Below are 13,348 nucleotides of genomic sequence, written 5' to 3'. Positions count from 1 at the left end.
TGTAATTTTTATTTCTTAAATTTGAAATATAAACTTTGTTGTGACTTGTCATTTTCTAAAGATGAATGATATTCATGAACACTAATATGTTGGTGCCTTTAAGTAAACTGAGACTTGATGTGATATGATAGTTCTTGTGTCTAATTGACATAACCATTAGATGATTCATGTATAAATATGTGCATTGCACTTTTTTATTTTTATATATAACATAGTCCCCAAGGATATACTTTAAAGTGATAAGGTGGGGTTGTCTCCATGTTCCATACTTTATATTTATTTCAGTAAAAGTACTAGAAATAAATGATGTTTACTGGAACAATATACAAGAACATATTTTCTTTAGAACATATTTCTAAAGATAATAGATTTATTGTTTAAAGAATAGAAAAGAGTAAAATAGGTTTCTTGCTTGAGACTGCATAAATTTCCTATGAATGTAGCTCAAGATGAGACTCAGAAATAAATTCATATTAATATTACTGAGATTTATATCACAATATAAGCAATATAGGTATTTTAAGTTCGCGTCATTCCAAGCCCTAGATACCTAATAGATGAAGAATGGTATTGAAATTAGCAGAGGAAAACAATTCAACATGCAGATGTTATGATTTTATAATACTAATACGAAAAAATGGAGCATTTGTCTTTCTGAAGGAGAATGTTTAGCCAGTAATTTCAGTGAAAGGCATCAGTTGTAATCAGTCTAAAGTCTTTTCCTCCAAGATATCCAACAGTACTATACTCATCCTCTGAAGAGTAAATAAGAGTTAATTAGCTTCACTTAATATTAATTTAATTGTAGCAAATAGGTTAAAATGTCTGCACTCTTTCTTTCAATGTAATAACTTACCTTTGTTTTACTAGACTCAAGACCCCCCGAAGACCACCCAACCAATACAAGTAACAAAGGCGTCTTTTATTTGCAAGCTCCAGGCTGGTGCTCTGTGCAATCAGTAACCCATGACACTAAGAGACCCCAAGCATAGAATCAGCACAGTTTTTATAGTGTTGAACAAACAATTTTTTGGAAGTTTTAATGAGAAATTACATGATTGATTAACAGTTTAATAAACTAAGCTATACATATGTGACTGGCTAATATTATTGAGGTGTTATTGACAAGAAGTGTCTGGCCACTGGGTCACCGTGTCCTGCATGGCCAACCAATGTTTGGTCAATGCATTTGGAGAAAATTCCTGTGGCTTTCCCAAGGATTGTTTATGTCTCAGTTGTCCAGGAATTGTTTTTCTTTTTGTGTCATTTCTGGGTCCAAACCATGGTTATTTTCATAATTCATACCTCACAAGATGGTTGTTACTTAGGCCTTCATTGTGCCCCTTTAAGCTTTAAGCTCTTCACATTTCATATTATTACTGTCTCTTCATAAAAGCCAGAAATCACTATGTAAAAGTAACACAAACAGAAAAACAAAAATAACTTGATACAACCATCACAACTCCTAAATTATGTGAAAAAAATCCACAATATAATAAATGAACCAGAGGAAGAGGAAAAACAGTGGCAGAATAACAACAGAAAAGTACCCTAGATTTCCCTAACAAAACAGATATTTAGAGTCCTAGAAGGTACTCTATTTCTAGGGTGTCACACCAAGTTAGGTATAATTATATATAGATACACAATTCAAAAGAATATTTTGTATTGTCTTCACAAAAAAAACAGAAATCTATGAAAAGTTACCCAGCCAGGAAGGTGACTGCTGTGACTGTGTTGGCCAACATATTCAAAAACACAATTGCAGTGTGGAAATGAAAGGGCCACTTGGGAAAAAAATCATGAACAGAGAGACAGTCACATATAAACACAGGCACAATTCACCTTACCACTGGATAGTCAGAATTGTCGTTGGAACCACAAGTATTAATTTGACAACATCTCTCACAACTGATCTCTTCTACACTTAATGGTCTAGACAAAAACATAATTCCAGAAAAACAAATCACAACAGAAGACCAAAGCAACACCTGGCAAATCATCCAAGAACATAGATAGTCACCTATTAAAATCATAGATTCCCCCAAATGAAAGCCAAGAAATACTTCAAATGGACAGAACAAATCAGAAAATTATGAGAAAAGTCATGCCAAGGTAATATAATTCACACAGTAAATGAATGGGCATTAGAACAATAAATTATCTAGAAGATATTTTTCAAAATACATTACAAATACTGCTGAAAAATGTGATTAATGAAAAGATACAAAACCTCTACAAGGAAATTTGGGAACAAGAGGAGACCAAGCAAAGATCAGCAAAATAATTCATGGAGACTCCAAACACAAAGAAAAATAAATTCTGAGAAGGCAAGAGAGTCCAAGGGAAAAATGGATGCCAAGTTAAAAGATATGAGAGAAGATACAGCTAAAACACGTACCTCCCAAGCCACCACCCAATAAAAAGTTGTAAAGAAAATCCATACAAACCTAAAATAAAGCTTTAATAAAGAGATAGAAGCCCTAAAACAATAACCAATTGTAAGACAGGGAAATCAAAGAGAGAGGCTAATTCAAATAAGAGAAGCCTTTAGAACACCAAACAGAGTACACTAGAACAGAACAAACCACCATCACATCATAATCCATTAGAGTATCATTAGACATCAATGAAGGGATTCTTAAATATGTCAGGAGAAAAGACTGATTATATAAAGGATATACAGTCAGGATAAATACAAATTTCTTAGCTGATATGGTAAAAAGGGGAGCCTCACATGATATATGACAAACATTAAAGGCAATCAACTACCAACCGTGAATATGGTCCCAAGCCTAACTCTCCTTTACATTAAAAGGATATATAAAAATATTTCATGCCAAAGAAATCTTGAAACAATGTATCTCCACCAAATCATCAGGATGGAAGTTAATCAAATATATCCTACATAGAGAAGATCATGAAGAACAGGAACTGGTTATATAAAATGCTCCCTACCAGTGAACAAGGTAAATATATTTAGAGTAGATGAGACACAGAGCCTAACAGCAGGTGAATAACATAGCAGGACTTATGAGATATTTCACAGACTTAACTCTCAATATCAATGGATTTAACTTTCCAATTAGAAAACATACTAAATAGTATAATAAAACAAGACGCATGCATGTAATATATACAAGAGACACATTTTACTGACAAAAAAAACACATACTCAAACTGAAAGGCTGGAAGGAAAATTTTCAAGCAAATGAACACCATAAACAGGCCAGAGTAGAATTACTAACATAAGATAAAATAGAATTCAAAATAAAATTACTAGGAAGAGACATTATATATTGATAAAGGCACATCTCCATTAGATAGATATATCAAGTCTAAGTATCAATAGCTGGAGCACCCCACATCATCAACCAAATGTTACATAACCAAAAAAACATTTCTCAACACATCATTGAAATGCATGGATAGGTCATCCAGGAAAAACTCAACCAAGAAACTGAAGACCTAAATAACTACATTGAACGTCTAGCCCTAACAGACATCTACAGAATATACATTCAGCATCAGTATACACATTCTTCACAGCAGCTCATGAAAGAGTCTCCAAAATAGAACATATCCTATATCACATAGAAATTCTATCCAAATTGAAAGAAAAATTATTTGAATTCCCATATCTTGTCAGACCACAACAGAATAAACTTAGAACTAAAAAAGCTAAAGCAAAAAAAAAGTTCCCAAACCCATGAACACTGAACAACACATTGCTGAATGACCAGTGAGGCACTGAATACATTAGAATGAAAATCTGAAAGTTTCTGAAATTTAACAAATTGAACACACAAAATAACAACTCCTCTGGGAAACAGTAAATGCAGTACTTAGAGGAAAATTTATAGCTCTAAGTGCCTACCTCAAGCAATTGGGGAAATCTGAAGTCTTTTTTTAAATTATATACCTGAAAATTCTTGAAAACAGGATCAAGGCCAAACCCAAAGCAGAAGAGAGAAACAAATAAAAAAATTAAATCAGAAATAACTAAATAAAGACAAACTAAAACATAACAAGATCAACAAAACAGAATTGGTTGTTTCAATAAATTAACAGACTTGGCAGACCCTTACCAAATCTAAGAAGAGAATTTACATAGATAGAAATATAAATAGAAAGCACATAGATTGGGAAAAGTTCGTTACTTGCTCTGCAACAGGCAATGGCTTTACATCTCAAATATATTGAGAGCCCTAGCAGTTAACTCCCCCAAAAAACAAATGTTCAAAGAAACAACCCTCTTAATAAGTGGGCTAAAGATTTAAACAGAGACCTCTCGGAAGAAGAAATATGAATGGCCAATTGAAACATGAAGGAATATGCAACATTTCTGGCCATAGAAATACAAATAAAAGCAACATTGAGATTCCACCTCCCCCCAGTTTGATGACCATTATGAAGAAAACTAATAATAACAGAGGCTGGTCTGGTGGGAATGTAGCCAAACAGGAATGTTACTACACAATTGGCTGAAAAGTAAACTTGTTCAAATACTCCATAAAGAAGTATACAGGTTCCTCAGAAGATCTCCCCTATAACCCCGCAATCCCACTCCTGGACAATTACCCAAATGACCACAGAAAAGGCCACACTAAAGTTACCATCACAACTATGTCAATTGTAGCAGTATTTACCATACCTAAGATATGGAACCAACACAGATGCCCCTCAGTAGATAAATCGATTGAGAAAATGTCATATATATTCACAACAAAATTCTATGCTTCCGTCAGAAAGAATGACATTGCCCCATTTGTAAGGAAATGGAAAGACTTGGAAAACATAATACATCAAACAAGCCACACCCAAAGAATCATAGGCTACATGTTTTCACTCATTAAAAAAAAATAGAATATGTCTAGGATATTCTTATAAAAGATCACAACAGCTCAATAGTTATATGCATGTCATCATAGAAAATGATGCTTATTGAAATGAGTTCCAAGAAATGGATACAAGATGACTGTATAGTGAACTGCTTTTAGTTATTTCTATTTACTTTTTCCCCTTTGGATTATTCCCTGTAGTCACTGTTTTTGATTTCTGTACCCTTTTTATTATACATAAGTTTATCTGATTTGGGGAAGGGAAGGGAAATCACAGAAATGGTCAGACAAAGATTAACGAAAGCAACAGTAATATACACTAAGCACTATGTTAGAAATGAACTTTACAACTTTGGGGAAATGGGATATCAGTGTTGTTGGAAGCAGGAAAAAATGAGGAAGTGATAACACTGTAAGAAAAAGTACTTTTACTTATGTAACTGTAACCCACCCCTTGGAATATCACCTTCATAATAAAAATAAAAAAAAAATAAAATAAGAGAGCTGACAGGAAGCTCAGCATGAATTTTCTGCCATGCTCCCTAGGACAATGGTTGCTATTCAGTACACTTCTTGTGGTGGGAAGTCCACTTTTTGTCAGTCGTGGAGCTTGAACTCTGGGCCTGGGCACTGTCCCCGATCTCCTCAGCTCAAGGCTAGCACTCTACCATTTGAGTCACAGCACCACTTCTGGTTTTCTGGTGATTCTTTGGAGATAAATGTCTCACAGATGTTCCTGCCCAGGTTGCCTATAAACCATAGTCCTCATATCTTAGCCTCCTGTGTATTTAGAATTATAGGCCTGAGCCACCAGCACCTGGCTTAAGTGTAATTATGACTCTCTCTCTCTCTCTCTCTCTCTCTCTCTCTCTCTCTCTCTCTCTCTCTCTCTCTCTCTCTCTCTCTCTCTCTCTCTGAAGAACTTATTTAATGGATGCTAGAGGAGGTGGCCCAGCATCCCCATGTGGCTGGAACCAATGTGGCCCTCTCATTCTGGAGGTGGGCTGTGAGTTAAGAGTTATCTCGCTCAGTCTGTTGTTCCAGCTCCATGAGGTTAGCCCCTCTGTGCTCTGGCTAGACCATGACGGTTATTCATTGTCCATCTAGCCTTACTGGACTCAGTATTGTGTTCAATGTCCTTTTCTAGCAAAAATTTCTGGCTAAAATTATGATACATAGTTACGGAATGAAAAAGTAACGCATCTTAAGAAAGCAATTTAGGGCTCTGGAAATGTGGCTTCACAGTATGGTGATTGATTAGCATGCATGAAAACTTCGGTTCAATTCTTCAGTACCACATAAACAGAAAATGAACCACTGGAAATAGTGCTGTGTCTAAAGTGGTAGAGGGTTAGCCTAGAACAACAACAACAAAAATAGCTGAGGAATAATTCCCTATCCCTGAGTTGAAGCCCCAGGACTGGCAAAACAACAAGAACAACAACAAATATTTAGTTAGTAAATGGAAAATAAACAACTCATACTTGGGATATATAATTGCTCCTTCCATACTGATACCTGACAATAGTCCCTAATTCATGTACTTTACCTATATTAGTATACAATATTGAAAAAACCCAAAAACTTTTGTTCATTAAGTCATGGCAATTAATACCAGGAATGTGCTTAGATATCAGGTGAAGATTAATTCTGAAAATTCAAAGATTCCAGGCTTTTGAGTGGTCACTGCTAATCACAATCAGAAGGATAGTATAAGAGAGATTTGGAAATATTTTTGATAAGATATGGCACCAAAAAGGCAGAGGCTTTTACAGAATAGAAGGAATAACTCTAGATGGAAGGAATAAATGGTAATAACTAAGTTATACCACAAAATGTTCTAGGGAACCCTTTTTGGTTATTAAAGAACTAGTCATCAACTAGGCTTATACCTCATTGCCTTTAGCATTCTAGTAATTAGGCTAATTATTTATCTCTGTGTGATAAATTGTATATCCGTCTATGCTGTACTTTCATACTTGAACTCCTTTGCTTTCTAAAAGTCTCAGTCTTTTTTATTTCTCTACGAACAATTTCTGATACTAAGTCGACAAATGCAGACAGAAGATGCTAATATAAGAGTCCCATAACACATGAATGATTAATGTTACAACATGGAAAAGGGGATAAATTTATTGCTACCTCGATTTTCCTAAAAAGTTGCAATGTCATCATTTGATACAAATTTCCATTCTTTGTCTACATAGTGGCAATAAGTGCACATAAATGCAAATATAAGACGGATGTTGGTGGCTCACACCTGTAATCCTAACTACTAAGAAAGATGAGACCACAGAATTGTGGTTCAAAACCAGCTTGGTCATGAAAGTCCATGACACTCTTATCTTTAATTAACCACATGAAACCCAGAAGTGCTACTGTACCAAAAGTGGCAGAGTGCTCAACTTGAGCTGAAGAATTGAGGGACAGGGTCCAGTATCAGAGTTAAAGACCCATGACCAACAAAAAAGTGCAAATATGACATTAAGTTTCCCCCAAAGGAACGACAAAGTCAATAGTAATCTTCCCAAGTAGAAAAAAATATTCCAAAATGATTCAGTGCACCTACTTTTGTGAGTTATTTAAGGTATGGTTTCTTTGCTGGACATATTCTCTTCTTTTAAAAATGGTCAAATATTAGATTTATATAAACTTCATCTAATATTTCGTGGTTCAAAAGAGAAATCCAGGGGGAAACAAAGGAGGAAGCTACAATGCTTGATAAGAAATGTACTCATTATCTTGCCCATCCAATTGTAACCCCTCTGTACAGTATTTTCACAATAAAAATTAATAAAAATTAAAAAAGAGAAGTCCATAGAGTTGAAGTCACTTGGATTTATTATTATCTCAGTTCAAAGCCAACTTAGGCAGGAGAGTCTGTCTAACTCTTATCTGTAATTAAACACTGAAAAAGCCAGAAGTGGAGTTTAGGCTCAAGCAATAGAGTATTAGCTTTGGGGGTAGGTGGGCAGGAAAGTCAACTGTACAGGGACCGGGTCCACCCTCTGGGTTCAATCCCCAAAACCAGCACAAACTAAATAAACAAACAAGCAAATGAAAAAACCCACCTGTTTCTTTGTGACCATCCTTAAGCATTGGTTTGAGAAGATGCTCCTTTTGCTGATCGCACTCACTGGATCCTGCTTTTTGGAATCCTTATTGCTATGGAGAACTCAGGACCAGACTAAAGAATTGGGTAACTGACTCCTGCAACAGGAGAATCATCTCAGGAGTGAAATATCCGTGCATAAGTCTCTTTAAAACCCCCATATCTTTGTTTCTTTGCAGGAGAACACTTTTAAAACAAAGTTATTTCCTTTTATTCTATGTTGGCCTTCAAATGGCATATTGTTAACTTTTGTTATACTCGCAACTAGAAGTTTACAGACATGTTTTATATAAGTAAAGGAAAACTTGAAAAAGTCAGGGACAGAGTTTCCTTCAGGCCTTGGATTATTTTCTTGTACCATAAAAAGGACAGCACAAATTACCTTGAACTTTGTCATTTTTCTATGTTCAATTCCTCTCTTGCAATAACAGTTCCTTCCACTTACTTCCAGTAACAATCCATGGTGCTGCTCCAGGTAAAATGAATGTTTTCTGGATTCACTGAAATAGCACAAGTATGTCTTTGGACATGAGGTAACATGTGTTTCAGAGATAATTTCATAGCGAGAAAATATGGAATTTGCATGGCTTATAAAACCTCATTCATGTACATATGGCCATATAAGATGATGTTAAGTGAAATGGAACCCAAGATAGGGACACAACTTGCTTTTACTTTCTTGCTATATTTTTAATGTATCTAACATGTGATATGCGATTTTTTTGTTTCTCTTCTATTTTCTTCTTCCATGGTGTATAACCCCTGTTTTCACTATATTTATTGTCAGTGACCTGCATCTTGCATATACATTTTTCTAATGTGGGGAGGGGAAGGGAAATAACAAATTGCTTAAACAATTATACAGTATGACCTATTGTAACAATGATTTCTTTTTTTTTTTTTTTTTTTAAATTGTATTTTATTTTATTTGAGAACATATTGTACAGAGGGGCTACAATTACATGGGCAGAATAATGCATACATTTCTTACCAAGCATTGCAGCCTCCTCCTTTGTTTACCCTTCACTTCCCTTCCCTGCCTCCCCCCTCCCCCCACCCAATTTTACCCCCCTCCCCCCACCCAATTATACCCCCCTCCCCCCCCCACACCGACATTGTAAAGCTGGTTTTGACATGACATTTTGTACTTCTCATTGATTCAGGTGGACCTGTTGCAACAATGAGATGTAACAATGATTTCTATAAGGCACTATGTAGAAAATTAGCTTTACAACTTGAGGAGGGGAGAAGGGAGTTGGGTTGGTGGGGAGGAAAAGGATTGAAGGAGAAATACAAAAGAGGAGGTAACAACGCTTGATAGATAATATACGCATTAACTTTCTTATGTAACTCTAACCCCTCTTTAAACCATTTTTACAATTTAAAAAACATGAAAAAAACATCCTGGACTACTTTAAGTTCAAAATTTCCTAAGTGCTCTGTAATTAAGACCAATTTTATGTAGGAAGAATGTTCTCAGAAACAGTTTTTGTGTGTGTGTTGTGCATTATTTCCCAAGTGTACATAAGTTAGAAGTAGGAGAAACAATAGCAATAATAAGAGAAAAAGAAGTTTTGTGCTTAAGTATAATGGTTCAGTACACTATAGAAGACACTTCAATAAGACAACTTTGAAACAGTAAATCCAAGGCCAGTATGTAGATCTATGGGGGTGATATAGTGAAAGCTTTACTACTAAGTGGAACATGAAGGATGAGGCCTCTCTTCTTGTCTACTAGATCTAAATCATGGTAGCTAATCATGCAAATTTGTAAAAAGTAGAACAGAAGAGTAATTCTGGTTCCAAAACAAGTCAGATATAAGAGCATAGACAACTGGAAAAAAAGGCCATGTTGAGAGAGCAGGAAATATAGCAGCAATGAACTCGTGGATAAGATCACATTTCTTTTTGTTTTTTTGGTTTTTTTATTGTTGTGGGTCTTGAACTCTGGGCCTAGGCAATGTCCTTCTCCTCTTCAGCTCAAGGTTAAAGCTCTACAATTTGAGCCAAAGTTCCAATTCGTTTTCTGGTGGTTAATTGGAGATAAGTGCCTCAGAAAACTTTCTTACTGTTGCTTGATCTGAACTGCAATCCTCAGATCTCAACCTCCTGAGTAACTAGGATTATAGGTTTGAGCCACCAGTACCAGGCTTAAGATCACATTTCTAGCAGTGTACACTCAGGATATGTAATGGGTATGTTCATCTATCTTTGTATGAATTCTTGAGTTAAAATCTAGGCTATAGGTTAGACTTTACATCCACAAAAATGTTTGTAGCTTAAAACCATACTCCTGGAAAAAATAAAAACTAAGAATGTAAAAGAGTCTGAAAAGTTCAGTTTGCATCCAGCCTCGGCAGAACAGTCTTTGCAACACTACCTATAATTAACCAGCCAAAAGCTGCATTTGACGAATGGCTCAAGTGATGGGATATTAGTTATGAGCAAGAGTACTGAATAATAGCCTGAGGTTTTTGCATACATACATACAAACATTTACATACGCAGAGAAGCACTTATATGTGCAAACACACATATGAAACAACTCTCACAATGTGTAGAAAAGTTAGAAAATAATAGAAAATATGTCTTGAGTAAGACTAGAATCAAGTGATAATTTTTATATTAGAAAGTCCTCAAGTGAACTTTCCCCCCAAAAGATTGAGACTTTTACATAGGTACTGACCAGAGATAGTAAAAGAGCCAAGTAATAATTATTAAAGGGATTGGATCCATGGAAGAATGAATCAGAGACCCCTGCAATTTTCAAACATCTTTGAAAATTGCACAGAAATAGTTTGAGCAGTCAGTCATGAATAAGATCATCGGAGAACTTCAGAATTACTAGTATATTTGTCGATTAAATAAACCAAGAAACTATGGCAGGGCAATGTGATACAAGTCTGGAATTCTAGCACTCAGACTAATACAGGAGATTAGAGAGTGGATTAAGTAGTAATACTTTCCCTGGACTAAGTAGTATAATTTTGCCTCCATAAAACAAACCAAAGAACAAGAAAGGAATACACAGTTGGAAGTTTGGGCAAATTTTGTCATTATGTTTTGAGAAATCAAGTTTCCTATTGAAATGCAACTCATATATCATCCTCAGTCATGTTTTAAATGCCCTCTTCATTACAGAATACTTCTAGATACAAAATACATCAGTATTCCGAACCAAAAATTTGAAAAATTTAGCATCATTCTGTTGGATTCCAAAGAAATAATGAAGGATTACAAAAGCTTAAGCCTGGAGAAACAGCAAAGTTATCTAGTGTAGGACTTTGTAGACCTTACTAAATTAGAATTTAGATTTGAAATAAATATCTTTTGCTTGTAATTTCATATTCTATAGGATACTACAAAATACTTTTTAAGTAGAAGTTTTACTTTACAAATTCACAAATGATTCTGACATATTATTTGTCTAGAATATTCTTTCAAGAGAGTTGTAATTAGGACTTAGTTAATAGTTAATTCCAGCAGTTCATGTATAACATGATAATGTGAATAATCTAGAAGAGTTGAGTATAAATAGAAGCTATTAATTTATAAATTTAGAAAAAGAACAATGTTTTGAGAGTTTGGTGTAACATGGTATGAAGAGAGTTACTGTTTGAAATCTTTTTTCTTCTACCCGTACATAACATAGGAAGAAATTTCCTTATTTATATACCTATGTATACAATGAGAAAAATGCTAGGTTTGGGGTATGTTTTCATTTTGTTTTTGTTGTTTTGTTTGTCCTAGGGCTTGATGTCTGTGCCTGGGCACTGTCCCTGAGCCTGTTTTTGCTCAAGGATACTGCTCTACCAGTTGAACCTCAGAGCTACTTGTGTCTGGCTTTTCCTGAGCAGTTTATTGGAGATAAGAATCTAAGGAACCTTCCTGACTGGGTGGGCTTTGAACCATAATTTACAGATCATTGCGTCATGAATATCTATGGTAGAAAAAAAGATATGTATAAATAATATTTTCAAGTTTTCTGATCTGAAAGATACCACTTGAGGGAAAATGATGCAGCAAAGTTTAGTGTAGTGTTTTTTCAACAATATAAAGGGCATAATATTAGCAGAAGTGTAGAATTTTTTCACAATAGTGATAAGCTAGTCATGATGTGAATTTAGGGAATTTTAAGGTGCGGCTTACAAAGTGTAAACTGTTGGGCTAGAATGACTTTACTGCATAAAATGTTGGGATTGATTGTCATTGAAATAATAGCTTACTATGATGAAAAAATGTTTACTCTAGAGGAATTAATTCTTATAGATACTTCATAGTTTTATCTTCTACCATAATGTGGCTAGTTTCTCTGTTGACCTTTTTTTTTTTTTTTTTTTTTTTTTTTGGTCGGCTGTTGGGCTTGAACTCTGGGCCTGGGCGCTGTCCCTCAGCTCTTCAGCTCAAGGCGAGCGCTCTACCACTTGAGCTATAGCGCCACTTCTGTTGACCTTTAAATATGTAATGCCCCATTGGAAACTGTATCTATTGAAGAATTAAATAAAATGCATACAGGCACTGTTTTAAATGTCTCTGGTATGGCATGCTCAGAATTTGAAAATGAGTAGTTAGTAGAACACATATATTCTGTCCTCTTAACAAATAGTTTTAAAAATTAGGAGTTTTCAGAGAATTGAACTGTTTTCTATTTAGTATGAGACAATACTAAAATAATGTTTTTTTAAATAATGGCAGTATATTCTGAAAATTTTGTATACTTTGATAGGATTCAAGTTGATGACCCTCTGAAAAAGAAAGGGGCAATTAATTCAAATGAGAAGCCAAATATTGTTCATTTTTAAAAAATGAAATACATATAGAATATCATTTACTATAGAAATACAGTGAAATTATATTTTATGTAGCTTATTTTTAAATTTAATTTTATTGTCTAGGTGATATATGGAAGGGGTTGCAGTAATTGTAAGGTAGTGAATAGCTATAAAGTCGAACTTATTATGCCCTCCCTCATTTTTCTCACACTTTTACTTTACCCCAATACCCCTCACAAGTTGTAATGTGAATATCCTACATGTTGTCTTGTGAGTATTGCTATTGCATTGGTTTATCATTTGTCCTTTGTCTCGCCATTTTGTTGTTCCTCTTCCCTTGCCAAATTAAGATACATGTGTATATAATACACAGGATACTGAAATCAAATACAGCAGGGAATAAACCTTAGGGGAAAACACAAAAGAAAAAAGAAATCACATAGTACAATAAAAACAAAAACCACAAAGAAAAACCTCTGTTTCCATGTCTAGGAGTTCATTTTGCTTAGCATCCTCTTACATGTATATTTATACATAGCTATTGAGCCATCCTGCTCATCCGCTATGACTATCTTAGACATTACCTAATTATTACACATGAGGAAAAGCATGGAATCTCTTTA

This window comes from Dipodomys merriami, unplaced genomic scaffold, assembly GCF_024711535.1.
Source record: "Dipodomys merriami isolate MVZ:Mamm:240054 unplaced genomic scaffold, mDipMer1.0.p SCAF_295, whole genome shotgun sequence".
In the NCBI taxonomy this organism is placed as follows: domain Eukaryota; kingdom Metazoa; phylum Chordata; class Mammalia; order Rodentia; family Heteromyidae; genus Dipodomys; species Dipodomys merriami.
This window is presented reverse-complemented; position numbering follows the sequence as displayed.